Source organism: Heterocephalus glaber, unplaced genomic scaffold (assembly GCF_053883595.1).
Source record: "Heterocephalus glaber isolate CG9 unplaced genomic scaffold, H.glaber_assembly_v1.0 deba00001463, whole genome shotgun sequence".
Taxonomy (NCBI): Eukaryota; Metazoa; Chordata; class Mammalia; order Rodentia; family Bathyergidae; genus Heterocephalus; species Heterocephalus glaber.
The window spans coordinates 140818-163627 of NW_028258310.1; the positions used below are offsets into that span (position 1 = coordinate 140818).

At 36.8% G+C, this 22810-nt stretch overlaps 1 protein-coding gene across 1 annotated transcript in view; it reads left to right on the plus strand.

The window, feature by feature from the left end:
* Positions 1-13835: 13835 nt before the first annotated feature.
* The window catches only part of Znf475 (zinc finger protein 475), a 100403-nt gene continuing 91428 nt past the window's right edge, over positions 13836-22810 (plus strand). Inside the window, exon 1 of the mRNA XM_087180505.1 lies at positions 13836-13984. The gene's annotated coding sequence lies outside the window, so the exon portion shown is untranslated. The remainder of the gene's footprint in view (positions 13985-22810) is intronic.

Consider the following 22810-nt stretch of genomic DNA (forward strand, 5'->3'; position numbering starts at 1 on the left):
GTTAGAAGTTTCCTAGGCTCCTTTACAAATAGGAACTTGATGAACTCAGGCAAGTATTTCTTCAGAAATAAGGCACCACACTTAATGTTTAAAAGAAGTAGGTATTGGGGCCGGGGATTTAGCTCAGTGGTTCCACCACCTGCCTCACAAGCACAAGGACCTGAATTCGATCTCTGTACCAAAAAAAAAAAAAAAAGAAGTAGGTATCAAAGGTATTTTCCACTTACCTTTCGGATATCTACTTGGTATTATTTCTTATGCCACTGGGATGAGAAAAGAATTAAAATGTATTATGTACATGTGCAAATCAAAGAGGAAGATCCTTGCCAAGAATCCTTGATACTTTGTTACTCGAATCATGATCCTCAAGTCACACCATCACCCATCACCGGTAAACTTATTAGAATGCAACATACAAACCCACCTAGATAGCTAGCTCAGATTCTGTGTCATAACAAGGTACTCAGGTGATTCCTATACATGGAAAAGTCTGAAAAGCCCTGCTCTAATACATGTTTCTCTACATTTTATTAGCCAGAACTTGATGGCAGGACTATTCCCAGGTTAAAGGGAGTAGGGGAAAGTAATCTTTCTTTCTCAGTTTCTTTAGTGGAAACAGAAAAGGGAAAATGAGTTAAAAAACGGCTGGTGTGTGGATAATCCCCAGCCAGCCATGGTGTTTTTCCATGGTCAGAGTGGTACCAAACACCAGGCTCCCTACAGTGCACTGTGCCCCCTGTGACTCTGAGTTATACAGCCTGTGCACACTGTCCAGAGAATGAAGAGCTGGCTTCATGAGTAGTATTTTTAACAGCAGGTTAAGACTTTACCCATGTGATTTTGGAAAAGTTTCTTGTTTTTATAATCTTGAGGTTTAAGAGTAGTGTCTGACCCAGGGGAATTCAAAGGAAAAACATTAAAGCTAGTATAATTGAAGGGAAGGTGAAGATTGTAAAATAACAGGTTTATTTGCAGCTCTGGTTTGTAAGAAGCATATTTTTCTCCAGAAAAGCCAATAAAATATATTCTCATGTACATTATTTTCCTCTGTAATACATTAGTTTTCTGGCATCATTGAAAAAATTTACAAAGAAGGTTATTTAAAAATATAAAATAACTGGCTTAGCACATTTTAGACTAATTTTAAAAATTAGAATCGCACTGTTTCAAGGTTGAGCTGTTAACTAAATCTTAAGTGTTTCATAAAGTAAAACTGTGACAAGCTTTCCAATCATACACAGTAATAAAACACTAGGGTAAATGGTATACAGAAAGAATAATAAAAGAAAAGAGAAATGTAGGGTACTTAATCTTAGGGCAAAGATCTTCTAAACTTCAATTAAAGTCACTCTTGGTTTGCCTCGTGGTAAGTACGCGATGATTTATGTGTGATGGTATAAATACTTCTGCACAATTATTTAGAAGATTCCTAATGAGTGGTCAGTCCCCTTGGTGACTCAAGAGCACTTTTTTGGGGGTGCCGGGGATTGAACTCTGGACTTTGCGCTTGCAAGGCAGGCGGTAAAAGACACTTTTGAGAATCATTCTTAGGCTACATTCTCACCTCTTTTCAACCAAATTCTAATTTTGTTTCATCCATGAAAAATGCATATCCCAATTAACCTATCTCATTGTTGCCTTACCAAATGCATATAACCCCAGGAGAAAATGGCATACTTGTCATGAAATATCAGAGGAGTCTTCAGTTTAGAAAGGGCTGCCTCAGAAAGGATACAAACACACCCTGTAAATTGGAAGTAGAGATGCAGTGGTCATGTGCAGGACAGCAAAGACTTCGGTGCAGGTAGGTCACTTCTTACATTGCTTGGCATGAGCTAGGTGCACATAGTTCTCATCGAATTGGCTGGGAGGCCCCTGCAGAGATTGGCTGGCAGGCTGTGGTGCCGGCTAAAACACCTGTGACTTTCAATAAAAATCCATGCCATGGCTGCCAAAGCAAACTCACAAAACTCACTTTCAAGCAACCCAGACAAAAACCCTAGGAAGACTGAAGTCACTATTTAAAGGGTTCTATAAGAGCCAGGAGACATGTATTCCTGATTTATTCAGATACCAGTTCTTGTAAGTGGCAAAGCCACAGTGAGCCAAATGTGCATTTCATAGCTGGATCCTGGATTCAGCCCAGCCTAATCTGACCAGCGAAAATAATGAGGCTCCTTGGCCATTTTCTATAAGACACCAAATAGAGATTTCAGAAAGTTGGTGATACTTGATCTTAAGTTTAAATATTTGATGAGTTTGGTGATTTGGGATAAATCCTATCTTCATTTTTTCAGATAGATTGTGTTTGTTGAACTAAAAGGAAAACAATATTCTCAACAAAGCAAAAAGGCAAGTTTGAATAAGAAACTGAAAATCTTTAAAAAGTAATACATATTTTTATTTTCTGAGTTTCAGATTCTCATCAAATGTGAGTTACATCCATTCAGTTTAGTGATAAATCAGAATGTCACCACTTGACCTTGGCAAACATCCCGGTTACTGAGGATGAAAGGTGCATGGAATTTGTATCTGAGTCATTGAGTTTTCCTTCAACAGCACAAATGTGTCATCTGTTTGTCATGTCTCATCTTGAGAAATAGAAGCTATAGCGGCCACAAAGAGGGATGGGAAGGGCACTGGTCCACAGATCAGGAGGCAACAGCCACATATCAATATGCATCCATATAATCATAAAGCTTTTTTCTGAAATGACACACAAGAAACTGGTAATAGGAGAGCTCCAGAATGGGAACTTGATGAGTTTGGGCAAAAATGGAACTCAGTTTTTTGTATTTAAATTTTATTGTGTGTGTGAGTGTATGTTCATAGCAGAAAGGTAGGTACTACGTAGATATATAGACAGACAAAGTGCCCATCCAAGAAAACAGATAATAATAGATGACAGTGAGAAAAACTGTATTTTCATTGGCTCTACTTTAAACTGGGTGAATATTTTCACTCTCTGGGCTTCAGTTGTCTCTTTTGTAAAATAAAGTAGAATAGAGTTCAGACTCCAAAAATAGCTGATATTTCTTAAAGCAGTGACTCTACAATCATAGAAATATACCTTTAAATTCTGAGACTGATCTGATATTGGAAAATAGCATTATTAATAATAACAATGTGAACTATAAACAGTACCTTACTAGCCAAAAAGTTAAAAATTTAACTGTTTATTGGACAACTGCTCTGCATTAGAAGAGTAGGAGGGAAGGGAACAGTTTCTTAGGATGAAAGTCGAGGAGAACAGGAGAGCTGGGTTATTCAGTGTCTGGAGGATTTAACAGATAGGACATATTCAAGTATAGAATCTAGTGAAGACCAGGTACAGTTAGCAGCACTACCACACAAGAGTCTCTGCCAGTTTGTGCTTTATCTAGGAGCCAACTGATTCTGATGCAAAGGCCCTTGACTGCTCAGCTGACCTTGTCTTCTCATTTTCCTGCAACTTGGCTCTGGCTTCACGCCTTCCAGTCTGCTTTGCTCACACATCATATAGACCCTCCCTTCATTCTTCCCCACTCTAATTCCACCACAATTGTCCCTGGAAAGTTATGGCCTGAGTTCTCTGTCCCTGAACTTTTCCTGGCTGAATTTCATAATTTCAAGTGATTTTAGCTTCAGAAACCTACTACTGAGTATCTACACCTCAGCTGCTTGGGGAAGTTAGTGGCAAAAAGAGCATGGACCATGGAGTGGGCCAGGTAGGGCCTTCACTGACATTTGAGAGGTGTCCTCACTGATTGGCTATGCAAATATGAGTAAGCTGCATGAACTCTGTGTCTGCTACTTCATTTGTAATGGAGATCCTTATCATGAATTTAGAAAGAGTTCATTGATTTGTCATATTTTAGAAAGAAAGCCTTTTCACTTGTATCCCATTTCACAGAATCCAAAGCATAAGGCTTAAACTTGGCATTATTGATATTTTGGATGATATAAATCTTTTTGTGCAGAGCTGGTTGTGCTTTTTAAAGATATTTAGGGGCAACTTTGGCTTATACCAATGAGTGGCACTCTCCCTTATTCCACATGTGACAACCAAAAATGTTTCTAGACATTGCCGAATGTCCCTGGAGATGGAAGAATCACCACCAGCTGAGAACAACTGATCTACAGGATGATTTTCCTATAAAGTTTCATGTGGCTCATAGGCTGTCGGAATAGGGTAGGTGTCTTGGTAATATTGTCTTTTTCTGGCATCCTCATCTTTTACTGTCTGCTCTCAACCACACCTCATTAGGGAGCTGGCCAGAGAAAGAGAGACAAGGTGCAGGTCTGTACACAAATAATCTGAAGGCTGTTAGAGCTTCTACAAGGTAAACAAGCCAATCCCTGCTAACATCAACCAACTCTTGGTTAAACTCTTGGGTAAAACCTTTATGGCATTACTCTAATCTAGTTTCCACTATAGCATAGATTTTGCAGAAAATCAGAAAGTGAAGAGAGATGGAGGAAAACTCCATCTAGTCACAGCAAAGGGAGATCTCAATAGCATATTACCTTGTGCAAGGCTTAGCATACAACTAGAAAAAGCTCTTTCTTTCTCTCTCTGTCTCAGAATACAGTGCAAATCAGCTACCATCTCTCTGCCTGCTCTCATGAGGGGTTGACAAACAGCCTGCCAAACAGGAACTGGGACTGGGACTTAGGTTTTGGTCTCCTTATTTCTTGGATCACATTCATGTTTATAGGCCTTGAACTCAGTCTGAGGAATTTTTATCCTCCCCACCTCCAACACAATGGATTGGTGAATGGAGAAGAGCATTTCTAGTGGGAAAGGGGGCAACAGTTGTAAATGAGCAAAGTCACTGTGGGATGAAAATGAGGAAAAACTCTTGGAAGAGCTGATGGGGACTCACTGGTGGTATTCTAAGAGGATGCTTCCGTGAGAGAAGAGGTCGAACCTACCCTGTGGGGAGAGTGTTGGTGTGAAACGAAGGTAGATGTGATGGGGATGAAGCCAGTGGCTACACTCTTCTTCTGGAAGACATTCTTCAGGAAGTCAAGTGCATTTTTTTAAAAAAAGAGAGGATACTTGAGTCTGCTTGAACGTTAAGAGGAATAAGCCAAATCCCAGCACTGAGGTAGGCTGAGGTAGAGATCACAAGTCCAGGTCCTTCCCCAGAAACTTAGGGAGACTGTATCAACAATAAAAAATCAGAGGCTGGGGATGTATCTCAGTGGTAGATCTCCCCTGGGCTCAATTTTCAGTACTGCAAAAATAAAAATGAACAAGAAGAATCCAGTGCAATTAAAAAGTGGGGGAAGGAAATTACCAGAAAGAAGAAACATCCCTTTCTCCAAGAATGGCAGAAAGCACTCTGGGAGGCTGAGGCAGGAAGATAGCAATGTCCAGGCAACTTAGTGACTTAGCAAGACCTTGTCTCAAAATAAAAAAAATAAAAAAGGGATGGGTATGTAAATCACTGTGAATGAACTGGGTCCACTCCCAAGGACCACATACACAGACATACACACACATAAACACACACATACACTGATGAAGAAGGAGGAGGAGGAGAAGGAGAAGAAAAAAAGAAAATCCTCGACTTTCAGGGAAAACACAGTTTTCAATTAAAAAATTGAAATGCCTTACATAAAATGCCCATATAGGCAAATTAGACTATTATCAGCTATAATCCTTTAATTTAAACCACTTTTAGAAATTTTGGGGTAATAAACTATGACTAAGTATTTATTAAATATTTATTGTTCGCATGTCATAAAGCTTTGGAAATATGCCAACTCCCTGAAATGAGAGGCACAATTTATGTCAAAATATTTATATTAAATAGCAGACCTTAAGTACTAATCTGGCCTTAACATTTTGTAACATAATCATCTTCAGCAACTGCTCACCGTTGTTATCTCTCTATTATCTCTTTTACCCAAAAGGTGTGTGTTCAGCTTAGTGGACAGATATTAACTGTGCACCAGCTAGGTACAAATGCTGTGTTTGGTGACAATTTAGGGATATTGGGAAAAGAAATGGACAACTGTGCCAGAACTGGCATGAGTTGTCCAGACACACAGGACAAATTTAAAACCTAAAACCTAAAACAGGAAGTTTTATCTCATAATATATACAAAATATTTTATTATTAGTGGAACATTAAATATAATACTGAGGAATAGTCCCATCCATAGGAAGGGAGGTCAAAAGAAAGAAATCCTTCTATCTGCTCTGGAAATACTTTCATTATGCCAAAAATAAAGCAAGCGAATCTTTGGAAAATTTTTTTTACTGGAGACTGAATTTAAATATGTGCCTGCTGATGCATGGGTGGTTCAGTGGTAGAATTCTCTTAAATATGTGCCATATAAGCAAATAATTTAGATGCCTTATTGATTTTAAAAAGTAAAACTAATAATTGCTCCTTTTTTACCTAAAAACATCCAGCTGGACTAGATACTATTTTAAAGTCTATTTTGTTCCAAAAGTTCTACCTAAATATCAAACTGCTCAGATGCAAAAAAAGTACAATACATCTATACTCTCTTTTCAAACAAAACTATTTTTCTCTTGAACACAAGGGAAAACTTTCTGTACTTTTGGGGTTTTTTGTTTGTTTTTTGTTTGGTACACAGGATTGAACTCAGGTCCTTGCACTTGCAAGGCAGGCAGCGGCACCACTGAGCTAAATCCCCAGCCCCTGCTGTACTTTTTTGATAGGACAATTTGGCCCTGCACTTTTTTTTTTCTTTTGGTACTGGGGATCTTGGGACCTTGCACTTTTGAGGCAAGTGGCAGAACCACTGAGCTAAATTCTTGGCCCTCTGATAGGATAATTTGCAAAGGGTTAGCATGGTTTCTGTGGCCTCTTGATCACTTACTATAAATGAGCTTGACCTTGAGATCATGTGAGGCCACCACTCTAAGCTCTTTAGATATATGTGCCTTGACATCATCTCCATAAGGGCCGTAAGCACAGGTGTGGGACAAGGTGGCCTAGCCTTAGATATTATATTGGTTGTGGCCCACTCAAATCATTGAGTACATAAACAAATACAAAGTATATCTGTGGTATTAAAATTTCATGATGGAAGCAGGAGGAGTAAGGAAAAACTCTAAAGTGTCTTGACAGGGGGAGGTTAATAATCACAACCAAGGTTCAGAAGCTTGCCCCAGGGCAAGAAATCCTAGAGACAGGATCTGTATAGGACAGGACTCTGTGTGTCAAGTACAATGATTTTTAAAAAATTTTTTAGTTTGTACTTAGAGTGCATCCATTTTCCTTCTTTACTAATCTACCATACACATTTCTGGTAATGCTTTAAATTTAAGCATGTTCAATTCAGTGCAGTAAGTAAAACTCAATTATGCAAAGGCTGATCTTGGGACAAAAGAAATTTTGAAAAACAATCCTTTCTTTTGAGATCAGACCTTTCTCTGTGCTGTCAGTGAGATCTTCCAGGAGATAGTAGAAGGAAAGACATTGGGCACCAGAAAAACATGCACTCCAGCCCAGACATGCTTTGGATTAAGCTGGCAATCAAGCGAAAGTCCCATCATGTCCCAGAGCCCCAGTTTCCTAGACTATCAAACAAGGGAACTAAATCTAACCCCATATATCATCAAAGGATTTGAGGACCAGATGCAAAGTGGCTGGCACCGTTTGTGAGCTAGGTGATAAGAATGATGTAAATAATAATAAGGTAAAACAGAACAAGGGCCCCGGTGGACCTATTTTGCCAGATTTCACAAACATCCTATTTGGATTCTGCTGCTGCCATTAAAAAAATCCTTGCACACAGGATGTAGCCTCTGCCAAGTTAAATACACTGGAAAGAATTATCAGTAACATATGGAGAATGATTCAGGCTATCAGTAAAAAGACACAAGGATGGTCAGAAATACCAGCCAAGAGAAAGCTTCCCATAAATGTCACAACGATTTATTCATTGAATGAAAGTCAGGGGCTTGGGCACAGGCATAACAGCTGTGGTCGATGAAGGGAAAATAAACCAGAACTCCCTGTGGTGGATTGCAAGGAGTCAGATCTGGATCATTGGTAAATTTTGGCATCATTCCACATTGACACAAATGTGATTGCTTATCACTTAATCTGGGGTAACTTGCAAGTCTTTTAGGTGAGAAAATCTCTAGCAACAGCAAAGCAGAGTAGCTCTGTCTAAGTAAGGGCTTCAGTCCTTTGATCTGAGCTTAAGTGTCTGGAGCCCCGACAGACGACAGACTAAGGAACAAGGTTATCTGGAGGCTCACACTGGTTCCTGGTTGCCCAACAGATGTGAGCAGTTTAGATGTCACCATAAATCAAGGGTTTCCCCCCAATTTTATAAATAGGGTTGGGTAAATATTTTGGATTCATCAGCTTCTAAGTATTTTTCAGATGTTCTTGGTTCACCCAAACAGAGCACATCGTGCAGAGTACATTCTCGCTGGACTTTTTTAGAACTCCGTGTGATTTATGGGAAATACAATCCATATGTTTCTGCTTCATTTACACTTAAATAATCAAAATTTTGTGTGTTGTAAGAGCTATTTGATGTCCAAGATGTCTTCTGAGCTCAATTGCTTCTCTCCTCCCCTAGTATAAAGCAGCTTAAGAGCTTTGGTCCTTTAAAAAAATAAAGGTAAAGAGAGCAAAGATGAGAGGGAGAAAGGCAGAGAGAACCTAGGAAGGCCTATTTTTCTGAGATGTGATAAATTTGAAGACCAAGATGTTCAGTGTAGGATAAAACTACATATGCATGAATTTTCAAGTAAGTCCAGAATTTGCAAAAAAACAGAAGCTCTTCTCCAGACAGTTTTAAAAGCTGATTGGATGAATGCAGAAAAGCAGTTTTTAACTCCCAGTTAAAGCAGTCTTTAACTCCTTGCTATAGGCTGTTATTCTCGGGCTTCTTGAAAGCAGTAGTTCCAGTCAGGGTAAAGAACTCCTTGACATATTTTAACAAAGAAATATCTGCTCTTCACTATGTTTTCTGAAGTTATCCTGTCTCAGGCCAGTGTTTCTGTCCTCCTGCCCTTTGGCACAAATAGCCTGCCATAGGACTGAATAGTGTGTGTGCGTTTAGGGTGGTATTCTTTATTGGCCAACTTCTTTAGAGAAATATCTCATTTAGCTCATAATTGGGCTGATAAAACATGCAGTTTCTGTAATGTGAGAAATATGTTAACTAGGGATTCATAAATTAGTAAAATGCCAAATGAAAACTGTTTTCTTATAACATATCAACATTTACTCATGAATATTAAAACAGTTCTTATGTCATTTTAATCATGCATTAAGTATTAAAATTGGAAATGCTTTATGTAATAGCATAAAAGAATTATCTTTAAATCTCTGTAGAAGATACTTTTATTCATTTTTGCAGCATCAAAGCAAGTTGTTGTGTGGAACTTGATCACTTATGCGGGTCTTCATACTGTGAGGTCCAATGTGACTTCATCAGAATCAACAGTCTCCTGAATGATCTATACATCCCAGTTAAATTATCTAGGGCACAAAGGGCAGGGCTTTGGAATATTAGAGTAAGGATTTTTTTTTCACCTTTACATACTCTCTTGGGTATTATTTTTTACCCCTCCCCCTGCCCTCCCTTGAACCCCTCCATCCCTCCCTATTTACAGAGACTTTGTTTCCTTTTTTTCATTTTCTCATATTAATTCCATTCCCTTCTTTCCTTTCCCCTACCCTTCCCCTTTGCACCTTTTCTTCCTATTTCACATTATATATTATGCCTTTTAGTCCTTATTTACACCTTCAGTTTCTCACACTAGAGAAACTATTTGGTATTTACACATGTGTGACCTATTTCTTTCTTTTTTTTTCTTTCTTTTTTTTTTTTTTTTTGGTACCGGGGATCAAATTTGGGACCTTGCACTTGCAAGGCAGGCGCGGTGCCACTGAGCTAAATCTCCTGCCCATGACCTATTTCTTTCACTTAAGAGTATTGCCTCAATGTGCATCAATTTACCAATAAATGTCTCTAATTTCTCGTTTTTGTGGCTGAGTAAATAAACCACATTTTCTTTATCCAGTCTCCAGTTCATGGGCATTTGGGCTGCTTCCAAGTTTTAGCTACTACAAACTGTGCTGCTGTGAACATGGGTGCACATATATCACTGTGGTATGATTCTTTTAATTCTTTGGGGAAGATACCCAGCAGGGGAATAGCTGGGTCAAATGGGACTTCTAGTCCTAGTTCTTTGAGGCATCTCCATACTGATTTCCACAGTGGTTTCACCAGTCTACATTCCCAACAGCAGTGGAGCAGTGTTCCTCTTTCCCCACAGCCTGCCAGCATTTGCTACTGTTTGATTTCATGCTAGCAGCCATTCTTTCTGGGGTGAGGTGGAATCTCAGCATTGTTTTCATCTGCATCTCTCCAATGACCAGTGATGTTGAACATTTTTTCATATGCTTATTTGCCATTTCTACTTCTTTGTGTGAGAAATGTCTGTTCATTTCAGATGTCCATTTTTGGATTGGGTCTTCAAATTTGGGAGGTCTGATTTTTTTAAGTTCTTTATAGATTCGAGATAGTAGACCTTTGTCTGAGGGACCCCTGGTGAAAATTTTTTCCCACATTGTGGGTTGTTTCTTCACACTGCTGGTGGTTTCTCTTGCTGTGCAGAAGCTTTTGAATAAGAAGAGATCCCACTTGTTGATTGTTTGTGCTAGTTCACAGGTAACTGAAATCATAAAATCTTTTCCTACACCAATGTCTTCAAGAGTTCTACCTCACCTCTGTTCCAGCTGGTTCAGCGTTTCTGTTTTAATATTCAGATCTTTCAACCATTTCAATTTTAGTTTAGTGCATGGTGAGAGATATAGGTCTAGTTTTAGTCTTTGGCAAGTTGAAACCCAATTCTTCCAGCACCATTTATTAAAGAGGCTATCTTTTCTCCAGTGAGGGTGTTTGGCTCCTTTGTCAAAGATGAGGTGGCTGAGTGTGTGTGTCTGGAGTTCTTTCTACATCTTCTAATCTGTTCCACTGGTCCTCAGGTCTGTTTCTTTGCCAGTACCATGCTGTTTTTTCCCAGTAGCTTTGTAATATAGTTTCAAGTTGGGGGTTGTAATAGCCCCTGTCATGCCTCTGTTACCTAGAATTTCTTTTGCTATTCTGGGTCTCTTCTTGTTCCAAATGAATTTTTGGATTGTTTTGTCAAGGTCCATGAAGTATGCTGCTGGGATTTCGATTGGGATTGCATTGAATCTATATATCAGTTTTGCAAGTATGGCCATTTTCACTATGTTGATCCTTCCTACCCAGGAGCAAAGGATGTCTTTCCATTTTCTGACATCATCTTCAATCTCTCTTTTCAGAGTGCTATGGGTTTCAAAGAAGAGTCTTTGGTTTCTTTTGTTAGGCTGATTCCTAGATATTTCATTTTTTTGGATGCTATTGTGAAAGGAATTGTTTGCCCTATTTCTCTCTCAGTGAGTCTGTTGTTCATGTAGAGGAAAGCTACTGATTTTTGTGTGTATCCAGCAACTTTACTGAATTTGGTTATTAAGTCTAGAAGACTTCTGGTGGAGTTCTTGGGGTCTTCTATATAGAGTATCATGTCATCTGCAAATAATGACAATTTGACTTCTTCATTTCTTATTTTCATTCCTTTTATTTCTTTCTCTTGTCTAATTGTTGTGGCTAATGTTTTCAAAACTATATTGAACAAGAGTGGTGATAGTGGACATCCTTGTCTTGTTCCTGATTTTAGTGTGAAGGATTTCAGTTTTTGACCATTTACCAGTCAAAATAATAAGTAATACTGGCTTTTGGTTTTTCATAGATGGCTTTTATCAGATTGAGGTAGAGACCATGTATTCCAATTTTTTGTAGGGTTTTTACCATAAATGCATGTTGGATTTTGTCAAATGCTTTTTCTGCATCTATTGAGATGATCATATGGTTTTTGTCCTTGGCTCTATTGATAGTGTATATTACATTGATTGATTTGCATATGTTGAACCATCCCTGCATCCCTGGGATGAATCCCACTTGGTCAGGGTGTATGATCTTCTTGGTGATCTTCTGCATTCTATTTGACAGTATTTTATTAAGGATTTTTGCATGTATGTTCATTAGTGAGATTGGCCTATAGTTCTCTTTTTCGGTTGGGTCTTTCTCTGCTTTGGGAATCAAGGTGATGCTTGCTTCCAGGAATGAATTCAGGAGTATTGCTTCCCTTTCAATTTCATTGAAGAATTTAAACAGTAGTGGCAGTAGCTGCTCTCTAAATGTCTTGTAGAATTCGGCAGTGAAGCCATCAGGACCCAGGTTTTACTTAGCTGGTAAGTTTTTAATTATGTTTTTAATTTCATTGGTTGATATTGGGTTATTTATAATTTTTAGGTCTTCTTCGTTCAACTTTGGTAATTCATACATACCTAGGAATCTGTCCGTTTCTTCTGGGTTTTCCATCTTATTGGCGTATAGATTCTTGAAGTAGGTATTGATGATCTTCTGGATTTCTGCTGGATCTGTTGTAATTTCACCCTTTTCATTCCTAATAGCATGGATTCGGGCCTTTTCTTTCCTTTTTCTGATAAGTTTGGCTAAGGGTTTGTCAATTTTGTTTATTCTTTCGAAGAACAAATAGAATAAAGATTTTTGTTTTCTTAACCTTTACCCTAAGAAACATTTAATAATGTATTCCTTATCTTTGTCACACATAGATAACACATACACACTCACTGGTAACTTTGGTATGTGCCTTATAAGTTAAGTATGTGGATGAATGCAACTGCACACATACACACACACATACACACCAGCATGCTTGCATAATCAGAGTTTAATGAGATCCCATTATTTATGTAGCAATGATTGAAACTTTTTTGGCACCAGAGACTAGTTTCATAGAAGATAATTTTTCCTTGTGGATGGTGGGTTTGGGATGATTCAAAGGAGCCGCAGCCCAGATGCCTGGAAGGCACAGTTCACAATAGGATTTGCATGCCCATGAAAATCCAGTGGCCCTGCTGATCTGACAAGAGACTGGAGCTGATGCCGCATCACCAGTAACAGGGAGTAGCTTTGATAGACAACTGCTTGGCTCCTCCTGTGAGGTCTGGTTTCTAACAGATCATAGACCCACCCAGTGTCCTGGTTGGAGACCCCTGCTGTGTAGCTTCTCTATTAGCTATACAGTGTGAACTTTTTCTCCAATTATAGTAATAAACTGTCTTGCCTTATGAGCTTTAATACTTGCAGAGAATTTCAGTGTGGTATTGTACCACAATTATTTTAAAGTAGCAAAGTATTTTTAACATGGACATTTAAAAAATTATTATTCAAATGTATTTTTAAATGTTGATCTTCTAAGTGTTTTGTATATCTTAGGACATGTTAGAAAAAAATAAACTAAGCAAAGCTTCTACAGTGGGTAGCTGCATACATTTTAGACCAACACACAGAGTAACCTTTGAGAATCATTTAGAGTATCCATGTTTCTGTTCTAGGAAAGTTCCAGCTCTTTTACCTAAAAAATAATTTTTAAAATACATAGAAAAGAAAATCAGTAATCACTAAATATGGGATTTTCTTTTTTCTTCCTTAAAAAAGCAAATTGTGTTTCCACCCCATTCCATTCCTACAACTCAGAAGAACCTCATGACATAAGTTAATCTGTCCCTCCTTGTTGGATGCTAGGTTCATTAGTAAAGTTCTGGGAGCCAACCTCAAATAAAGCTGAGGCTCATATCTATTTTGCTGTCTATTTCTGATTCCTTTGTCCTTGTTTTGGATTTCTCTGACTGGTTACTAGAGAACCCAGTCCTATCCCTTTTGTTGACAGGTTACCATGATATATCTAGGCGACAAAGGCTGGGGTTTTGGTTACCCAGCAACCCTATATACGAAAACAAACTCTCACAAGAGGGATGTAAATTTTGGAGCTTCCAACTATTCTGCCCCTGTTTCTACCAGCCTTCTCCCTGAATATTCAGAGGGGCTTGGCAGGCCATGGTTAAAGCAAAATAGCAAGATAAAACACAAATGTTATAAGGTAAGGCTCTCAGATTTTTCTTTTCAACTAACAACTGCTTACTTCAGATACTCTTGTTCTCTTCTACTTCCTTCTCATCAGTAGGCAATAAATATTTTTAAAATATTGAAAATAAAAATAATTAGACCTTAAGTAAGGAACTTCAAATACTCTAAATGATATCATTTTACTTCACTGGATAGTAGGGCAATGATGGATGAACTATAGATTAAATGTTCTTATGGCCAAAAGATAATCAAATTCCATTTAAAGGGATAATGCTTTAAATAATTTTTCTCAAAGAAAAGTAAATAGGCTTTTAATATTAATCCAATGCTATATGTTTATTGGCTAGCTTATCTATGAAAGCAAAATGGTGATAAAAACTACAGTTATCTCAGTTGGGTAGGCTGTTTTTAATTGAGATAAAATCTACATGGAGTGAAATATAACAAATCTTGAGTTGTTATATTCAAGTTCCTAAAATCAATGAGCTTAATACAACCATCACCTAAATCAAGGCATATGACATTTATAGCAACCTGGATAATTTCCTCACATTCTTTCTGGTCAATCTCGCCTCTACTGTTTTGATTCCTGTCACCAAAGAATAATTTGGCCATTCATGAAATGAATATACATAGAATTGTCTTAGTTACTTTTTCTTGTTGCTGAGACAAATTACCTGACACCCAAAGTTAAAAGAGGAAAGATTTATTTAGCTCACAGTTTGTAGAAGTTTCAGTCCATAATTGGCTGGCTCCAAGGCAGAGTGGCCTGCCAGACAGATATCACAGAGGGGAAACAGTGCATGGCAGGCACAAGGTAGCAAAGCAAGAAAGGAAGGCATCAGCAACAAGCCTGTTTCTGTCCCTTGTATCTTATCTAGGCTACCTGCTCTTAGGGTGGATAGTACTCCCTCTTAATCCCAGTGCCCTTGAGCCTAGCATTGCTCCATAAGTCAATCCCAGAATCACACATTCCAGATCCAGCTACCTCTGAAAAGCTCCACCTATGACCACATGAGGCTTTGGAGGAACATCTAGACACAAGCCATAAAAATCATAAAATATATGTTCCTATCTTTGACTTCTTTGACTCAGATAAGTGTTTTGATATTTTTCCGTGTTGCTTTGTATATTAGTGTTTCAATTTTTTAAGACTTAGTATAGTTGCAGTTGTAATTATTTCACATTTATCTATTCTAGCAATTTGCATTTGGTGTGCTTTCAGTGTGTTCCTCCTGTAACTAAGCAGCTATAAATATTCTTGTGCAAGTCTTTTTTCCTCCCAATTTCATTTAAAAAATTGTTTTTCTGGCTTTATCAGTATTTTTGACAAAAATTGCATATATCTAGGGAATACAATGAGATGCTTTGATGCATGTATGTGTTGTGAATTGATTACCACAATCAAGCTGATTAAAGGTATTTATCATCTCACACAATTACCTTTTCATCTTCCTTTCTTTTTCTTTCTCCTTTCTTTCTTTTTTTCTTTCTTCCCTCCCTCCCTCTCCCCTTTCTCTTTCTTCTTTTCTTCCTTTCTCTTTCTTTCTAAAGAGAATATTTGTGATCCACTTATCTACTCTCAACCAATTTCAAGTAGACAATACATTAATATTAACTATAATCATTATGTTGTATGGTAGGTTTCCAAGTAATTCTTTGTCATACAGCTGAAGGTCTGTACCCTTTGATAATGTTTTCCCTTTAACTCCAACCACTGGTAACCACCTTCTACTCATCTGACCCACAGATATATAAAAGATACTTGACATTACTTATCCTCAAGGAAATGGAAATCAAAACCACAGCAAGTAGAGCTGGGGATGTAGCTCAGTGGTGCCATGCCTGCCCGGCAAAAGGAAGGTCCTGAGTTCGATCCCCAGTATGGAAAAAACCAAACCAAAACAAAAACAAAAAAATTAATGGAAAACTGTAAGTTATGACCTGAAACCTATTAGAATGGCTCTTATAAAAAAGATGGATAGCAATCCCACTTCTGATATATATCCAAAGACAACAAAATCAGCATATTGCAGTAGTATCTGCACTGTCATGTTCACTGCAGCATTATTTAATGGCCAAGATATTACCTAAGTGTCCATGTGTTCATCAAAGATGCATGAATAAATTGTGTGATATATATCACTATATATATATGAATATATATTCACTATATATATTTATATATATTTATATATTATATATTTATGTTATATATTTTATATTTATATATTATATGTTATATATGTGTGGATATATATGAATATATATGATTTATATATATATTCCAGTTTTAAAAAGAAGTAGTTTCTACCATTTGTATCAGTATAGATGAGCCTAGAGGACATTATGCTAAGTGAAATAAACCAGACAGAGAAAGACAAACATCATATGATATCACTTACATGTGGAGTCTAAAAAAGCTTTGTATGTCTTTTGGTAGATATAGATTACTTATGTTGGGTGCAGACCTAGGAATAAAATCAATAGGCTATAGTGCAGATAAAATGATATGTCACTATGGTAATAATTTTTATTTACTAATGACTAAGTTGAGAAATTTTATGTGGACTTCATGGAGATTTGTATCTCTTTGTATTATCTGCTCACAGCTTTTGCCCATTTTAATGGCTTTTTTCTATGAATTTGTAAATTCACAGACAACAAAATGCACCCATCCATCTTACATATACAACTTAATGAGTTTGACAAATGATTGTCTCAGTGTAATCACCAAAGATGTCAGTGCTCACTCACCTTCGTAGTCAATTCTCCACCCCACATCTACCCACCAAGCAAGCACGGATCTTATTTTTTGTCACTACAGATTAGCTTTGCCTATGCTAGAGTTTTGTATAAATGGAATAATTCAGTATCAACTCTTTTATAGCAGGTATTTTCAGCTTCATATTTTGGGGAAAGTACGTATTGTTCTGTGTATCAGTAGTTGGTTCTTTTTTATTGTGGTGCAATACTATTAATGAATATGCCATAATTAATTTTAAATCATTTACTTGTTGATGTATGTTTATATTATTTCCAATTTTTCACTATTATGAGTAAAGCTGTTACAAATATTTGTATATGACATCTTGTGAATATATACTTTCATCTCTCTTAGGTAATTATTTGGAATACTCATACTATTTGAGTAGGTGTAGGTTTAACTTCATGAGAAACTACCAAACAGTGGCTGTAACATTTCACATTCCCACCAGAAATACTTGGCAATCTTTTACTTTAACCATCCTAGTGTGTGTATCTAGCAATATCTTTGTGGCTTTCATTCACAGTTTTCTGATGACTAACAATGAATAATGTTGAATATTATTTTATAAACTTTTTAACTATCCATTTTTGCTGTTGATGATCTTATTCAAAGCTTTTGCCTATTTTAAAAATTTGGATTGTCTCATTTCATATACACATGCATATATGTAAAACATTTATTTTTAAATATTTATCTTGAGAGCATTTTGTTCAAATCTGTGGCTTGACATTTAATTTTCTTAACAGTGTTTTTTGAAGAGCAAAAATATTGAACATATGATTTATTTATATTATTCTTCTATATTTAGTATTTCTTGTGTTTTTCTAAGATGTCTTTGAAAATATCAAGATCATAAAAATATTTTCTTATGCTTTTTTCTGGAATATCCATGGTTTCAGCTTTTGTATTTAGCTCTATGACCCCTCTTAAATTAATTTTCTTTGTAGTGAAAGTAGGAAGTAGATATTAAGTTTCCCCTGGCACATATCCAGTTGTTTTACTGTTACGTGATACAAAGATTTTCCATTCTCTGTTGAACTGTCTTGGCATCTTTGTAAAGAAATGAACTGAGCACATATTTAAGTTGACCATATATTTATAGACTATTCTGTTACATAGGTCTCTTTGTATATTGTTATTGGCATCATTAATTTTAATAAGCTGACGTATCTTGGCTTATAGGTAATGAAGCAAATATTCAGAGCAAATATGGGAAGTGAGTCCTTCCAAAACTGCTTGCCAGTGGAGCCATATACAAAAATTTGAATCAGGCTGGCCATTCTTTTTTTTTTTTTTTTTTGGTACCAGGGATCGAACTTGGGTCCTTGCACTTGTGCAGCAGGCGTAGCTGGGCATTCTTCCTTGCATGTTGCTCGAATATTTCTCTAGGCAGTAAACTGATTTTAAATGGTTCTCTATTAAGCAAAAGACAAAAATAAACTCATAAATTTATTCAAGACTCATAATCCCAGTGAAAAGTATGTGTTTTTGAACCATTTAAACATAATATCTTGGACTTAATTTTTATTTATGCAATAATTATTGAATATCTACTATATTGCAGACAGGGAATGGAGGAAGAAAATATTTCTTGGTTTAAAATTTCTTCAAAGACATTATAATATGCACATTGTTGCTTATTTCATAATGTATTTCTCACAATTAGAAAAGTATAAACCTGGAAAAAAACCCATCCAGTTAAATGTCTTCATATAATCCTATGAATCGAGACAAAAATCATCAAAACCCTAATGTTTCCTAGGGAAAAATATTTTCTACCTGTCCCATTTTTATATCACTGTCACAAAATATCATAAAATATTTTTGAGCCTGAAAATGTGAACAATCATTTTTATCTGTTGCATTTTACAGCTAGCTTATTTTAGAATTAGAATCTTACGTATTTTTCTAAGAGAAATTTGTTTAGAAATTAGGGCTCAATATGACTGCCTCTTTCCTGGGTCTACATAATTTAAATGAGTGTGTAATCCTACTTCAAATTATTTCTCCAAACTCTCTGGTAAATAATACATTTTTCAGAGGCATATGCAATTCCAGAAATAAGTTGTAAATGGTAGAAAATGCAGAATTCCAGAACCCTTACTGAGGGAGCAGTGATAATTCCTGTGTAGTCTTAAAAAACACAGAAAGGTATTTTGTCAAATGGCAATAGAAATATACTATGTTGGGAATAGTAAAGAGGGAGAATATGAAGGAGTGAGTTGATGATATGCAATTTGCATGCAAACAAAACTTAACAGGATTCTGATTGCATTGAATTTGATTTAAAAATTTATATTGATCAATAATTAATATTTTAGTATTAAAATGGGATCCTCTCTGTTTTAATGCAGGGATTGGAATTTTTCTCATGTATGTACAAATAATACATGATTTAGGCCTATAAGCCTCACACTCTGCCATTATGGAGAAAAAGCAACCAAAAACCAAATAATGACTAATGAATGACTCATAGCTGTGCTCCAATAAAACTTTACAAAAGGAAGCCAGATTGGCTGATGGTTCATTGTTAACTTTTGTTCAAGGAATCTGTATGAAAGATCTTCTCAAAATCATGCAATAATATTTAGAGGCCTGTCCGTACCTGGGTGCCTAGGATTTGGCAATCCTCCTCTGAAGAGAAATGACTTCCAATGAGATTTAAGCTTTGAAAGTCATCAGCATTCCTAATAACATGTGGTCAAGAGAGATAATATATGAATAATATTATTATCATACTGAGTATTCTATTTGAATACTCTGAAAGGCCTCTGCAAATTGATACTATTTAAATGGACTCAGAAAGGATGACATAAGAAAGACAAGCAAAGGAGGAAGGGAAGACTGTAGACAGTGTGAAGATTATATGTGAAGCCACTTTCCAGTCCCTCCCCTAACCTGCCCCAGAGTGAGAGTTTGCCTTGTTTGAGGAACTGAGCAGTGAAATGAATGAAGCACAGTGCAGAAAAAGGAGACTGAAAGGAAACCAAAGCAGAGATTTAGGGGGAAGTTCCAGGTTACAGACTCCTTTTGTGGTCAGGAGTTGGGTGTTATTTGTAGAATAGGGGAAAACAACAAAGGTCCTGGTTATAATTTGGGGGTTTAATGTGATTTCTCTGATTAAAGCAGATTAGAGGGGTCCAGCGTAGAAATGGTCATTTTCCTACCATGGTTGACATAGCACACGCAAGTAAGGCACACCTACCTAGCAGTAGCCCTATGACTGTGGACGCACATCCAAAAAAAATGAATGGCCACTTTAATGATGGGTGTGGAAATGTTCCTAAGTGAGTTACTGCAGTATTATAAGAGGTTATCCAACATCACCTGGGTATAATGAAGACAAAAGTGAAAGAATATGGGAAAGGAGATTTACTGAGATTCAAAAAGCAGGAAAAACAGAAGATGATAAAGGGAACAGTAAGAAAGTAACAGTAAGAAGATGGCTAGAGTAGGATATTTTCTTTTCTCCCAGATTATTAGTAGGCAATCACCTAGAGAATGAAGGTGTGCTCAATGTTTTTAGTGTGCTAGTGTCTTTTACGTTTTTTCTGCTTGCTTCTTCCTGACCCTGCCTCCCACATACAAGACCCACATAAGACTGAAAATCTAATTGGCGACATAGGGCAAAGTAAAAAAAAAATCCTCATTATCCTCTCAGTATGACCTCACCTCTAGCGTGACTTTTCCCAAGTAAAAAGATATGGTCAGAAAGATAATTTAGTGAAATTATTCTAAAATAAACCAATTATTAAATGTGCAGAAGCAAGGACTGGAGACTGAAGAAATAAATAACTGGAAAAAGACTCAGCACTCAATTTTCATTTGTATTTTCAGCCAGCAAATGTCCTTAGTACCAACTGACCTAGTTACAATACAGTATATGATGACCACAGAAGTGTTAGATGGATGAGCATCCTGGCATGAATTGTCAAATGACAATCAGAGTGATTATCCATACATTCATTTCACCTAAAAGAAACATGGAGAGGGAGATATGGATAGGGGTGTGTGTGTGTGTGTGTGTGTGTACAACTGCAAATAGAATACTCAGTATGATAATAATATATTAATACAATTCCAGCTTATTGCTAATCAAGTATATATTATTCATTAAGGGATAGAAGTATATATATGTATAATGTACAGTAACATTAAGGGATAGAAGTATATATATGTATAATGTACAGTAAAACTATATGTACTTATTTCCATGTGAACCATCTTCTATATGAAACACATAAAATTCAATAAAAAATTAAAACTACACTTTTCATTTAGGCTAATTCCTATATAAAACACCATATCAAATGGAATTTAATTATCTTAACTGTTGGGGTATATATGGATGATAAAATGTTGCCAAACAAAGTTTTCAATAGAGATTCTTAGGAAAAGCAATACTGATAAATAGCAAAAAAAATACCAATTTTATAATATCTTTAGAAAGTTCACCTTATTCCATGTATTTTTCCCATGTAATAATAGAATTATAAGCTTCTGATATGTGAAAAATTAGAAAAATAGGAACATATTAATGTGAACAAGTAAATGAAAATCAGCTTACAACATTTAAAAGGAAACTAAAGTAGACAACTGGAAAAGGAACAGTGACTGAACAAAATAAAAACACTGAGAAATGTCAAAGCCCATTGAAAGCAAAGGACTTGATTTGGTACTTCTCATCTGTACTTTAGGATGGGAAATAGTGAAGTTATTTCTAAGATAGAGAAGGAAACTGCTTTTTAGGTAGCTTAGGAGTTATTTGGCATCTTTGTCATTTAGTGAGACAGCCTTGAGCATGAGGGTCACCTTGAGTAGGGTAAACTTTTGGGCCTGATTTGTCAGAAAAAGTGAAACAGGAGAAAGAAGGGAAGAGGAGGTTCACAATGCCTACTGTTGATGTCCCATGGACCTAGACTGATGGGGTTCTCTGAAAAGCTTGCCTGAGAGCTGGGCTAATCACAAACAGTCACAGGAAATGTCACACAGGTAAAGAGCTACACTAGACCATAGGATTGAAGATCTTGATATTGTCTGTCTGCTCTGCACTAAAAGAAGAGAATGAGGGCTGGGGAGTTAGCTCGGTGGCACTAGGCGCCTGCCTTGCAAGTGCAAGGTCCTGAGTTTGATCCCTGGTAGAGAGAGAGAGAGAGAGAGAGAGAGAGAGAGAGAGAGAGAGGAAAAGAATGATATAATTTAAACAATGTAGTACTAACACAGCATTTACAGTCCTGGGGGAAAGGCCAACCACTGGTGTTGTTGAGCTTCTGATAACTCCAGATTTCTTACTTTGATGAAAAAGTACACCTGCATTTTCCTATGTGGGGGAGTAGGATTATCCATACAGACACAGAATAAAAATAAATATATTCCAATAATTAGCCTGTCAACCCATGAGTGGAAATGTTGGGTTATATGGAAATACTTCTAATGAATAAAATGGTAATGGTGATGGGAATGCAAAAGTTATGTCATCCAATATTTGTTCTGGGCTGCACTACCAGAGGGCAGCATCCTGGACAAAATGATTTCATAAATCCAGTTCCAGTGTCTTCAAATAGTAGGGCATTTATTATAAGGATACATATACAAGAAAGCACAGGGAATTTAACCTCCCAGCCTTAGCAAGCACAGGGACTACTTGTACTAGAAGAATTCCTAGCCAAAGAGTTGACTTTGTTCTCTGGTCCAGATACCAAAATAATTAAAAGTTTTGAAATGCTAGAGGGAAAGTAAAAGAACTTCAACTAAGTTGTTTTTATTTCTACAAAGTAGAGATTTAATAGTCAGGCATTACTCCCACTGACTGTTCAGCCCTAACCTCTTTAAGATTTCTTGCTCTAGTTACTTGAGAGTTTGAGCAGAACTAGAGGCTCACCTTGTTCCCTCTTGTGGGAGGGGTTTGGAAACAGATCTAGTCACAGCCACACCCTGAATCAGCCTTTTGTTGGCTGCCCAGCTCTGCTCCTGCCAGCTTCAATGGGAGGCAGCAAATTGACCAATATGCTAATATGCTATAGGATGTGACCACTAGCACCAGCAAATCAGAATGGCGGCAAGTATCAT